The sequence below is a fragment of the Dasypus novemcinctus genome, chromosome 5, assembly GCF_030445035.2.
Source record: "Dasypus novemcinctus isolate mDasNov1 chromosome 5, mDasNov1.1.hap2, whole genome shotgun sequence".
Classification (NCBI taxonomy): domain Eukaryota; kingdom Metazoa; phylum Chordata; class Mammalia; order Cingulata; family Dasypodidae; genus Dasypus; species Dasypus novemcinctus.
This window is the reverse complement of record NC_080677.1, coordinates 34,838,578-34,840,841: the sequence shown is the minus strand read 5'-3', so window position 1 is coordinate 34,840,841 and position 2,264 is coordinate 34,838,578. Positions and strand designations below refer to the sequence as shown.

Genomic DNA, 2,264 nt, shown 5'->3' with positions numbered 1-2,264 from the left:
TAACAGTGTAAAATGGAAGTATAAGTGGCCAAGCTGAGAAATGAAAAGTTGAGTAGAAGAGTTGAGAAAAACAGGAGACGTGATGATTACATCATGGTACAAAATAGTCAAGAGATATCGTCTATAACTAGTTTCCGTTTCATTGTCTATCTCCCCAAAATTCTAATGCAAGCTCCACGAGAGCAGGGGCCTTGTCTAGCTTGTTCACTGCTGTCTTCCCAGGCTCTAAGAGAGTGCATGGCACATAGGAGGCACTCAATAGATATTTGTGAAATGGTGAATGAATGAATGAAATTTTGAGAATACTGTTAAATTTATCAAGATAGCCAACAGAAGAAATAAATACAGTGAAATAATTTTATTAGGTGTGGCTATGAGAGATTAAGATGATTCAAGTCCTCTAAAAGCCTCATCTATCACAGCAGAAAGTCAATAAGCAGTAACTATATTTTATAAATTAGGACCCTGATATAGCCCTATAATTCAGAAAGATGTAGGTAAATACAAAAATAACTTAACACAAGAAAAATTAAAATCATTTACAGTGACTGCCTTTGCATATGGGATGGGGATTTTGAAAGATGGCACAGGGGACTATTGATTTTCATTTTAAGTCCATCTATATTCTTTTTTTCCTCCAACTATGTGCTTGTATTGCTCTGATTTAAAATCGAATTTAAAAACAACTATAACTTCAATATTTGGGACTCCTTCAGCACCTTTCCACATTAGTTTGACTTCGACCAATTCTGTATAACTTTTCAGGCAATTAAAAAGAGATGTAACCCTCAAGATCAGAATAGCAATGTGAAGTGCTTAGTACTGAGTCTCTAGTACAGTTTCGGTTTTGGCCTCTGCAGCAGCAGCAGCATTTGCTGAGTGAAGAGTTCCCAGGGTAGCTGGCCAAGATGCCAAATATTGAAATCTTCAGCTTCAGGACTTATCCCAGAAAATTGCAGACCTCCTTGGCCTAGAGCTAGGTAAGAAGGTGACCAAGAAATTCAGCAACCAGGAGACCTGTGTGGAGATTGGAGAGTGTATGTGGAGAAGGTATCTACATTGTTCAGAATGGTCATGGTGAAATCAAGGTCAATCTCATTGAAGTTTTGATTATGATTAATGCTTACAAGATCGCTTCAGCCAGCTGGGTTACCATAGCCATCCGTGCTTCCCTTAGCCTGGCAGGATAAGAAGAATAAGAGCCAGGGCCCAATCTTGGCCAAGCTTGTCACAAATATGCTATATGTAGCAGGCACAGATCATATTATCACCATGGATCTACATGCTTCTCAAATTCAGGGCTTTTTTGATATTTTATATGCAGAGCCAGCTGTCCTGAAGTGGACAAAGGAGAACATCTCTGAATGGAGAAACTGTACCATTGTCTTCTGGGATGCTGGTAGAGCTAAGAGAGTGACCTCCACTGTAGACCGATTGAATGTGGACTTTGCCTTGGTGTTCAAAGTATGGAAGAAAGCCAGAGAAGTGGGACATATGGTGCTGGTGGGAGATGTGAAGGATGGAGTGACTATCTTTGTAGATGACATGACTGATACTTGTGGTACAATCTGTCATTCAGCTGACAACTTCTCTCACCTGGAGCCACCAGAGTTTATGCTATCTTGACTCATGGAATCTTTTCTGCCCTGGCCATTTCTCACATCAACAATGAGTGTTTTGAAGCAATAGTGGTCACCAATAGCATACCTCAAGAGGATAAGATGAAGCGTTGCTTCAAAGTCCAGGTGATCGATATCTCCATGATCCTTGCAGAAGCCATCAGGAGAACTCACAAGGGGGAAATCCGTTTCCTACCTGTTCAGCCATGACTCTTTATAATAGGATAACTTCTGAGGCTTTTTAAAAATAAAATCACCCCTACCCTTGTTTTCCCTTGGTAGTCGATAAAACATTCAGCAGAAGACCCAGCTGGCTCCATCCTACATCAGGTATATTAGAGCTTCTCCTAAATTGATGAGAGACACTGAGATTAATCACAGGAATTTCCAACCTGCGTTGGATCATTCTGAGTTCTTTGATTTTGTGAGCCTTGCAGTTCTAATTACATCTCAGCTGCAGCAAGATTTCAGACTTTTGAGGGTGTCCTGTAGGGGTATCTGAATATGCCTGGGGAAGCTTAGATGACTTTGCATGTGAATGCTTCAAGATTTTCTTTTTTCAGAACAATTATCAACCAAACCAGCCCAGTTCCGCCTCTCTCCAAAGTGTCACAAGTTCTCCAAGATCTTTGCTAAGTTACTGCT

General features: G+C 40.5%; 1 pseudogene; it reads left to right on the top strand.

Annotated features, from left to right (window-relative positions):
* Window positions 1-908: 908 nt before the first annotated feature.
* On the top strand, window positions 909-1,839 carry LOC101418038 (ribose-phosphate pyrophosphokinase 1 pseudogene; annotated as a pseudogene).
* The last annotated feature ends 425 nt before the right edge of the window (window positions 1,840-2,264 follow it).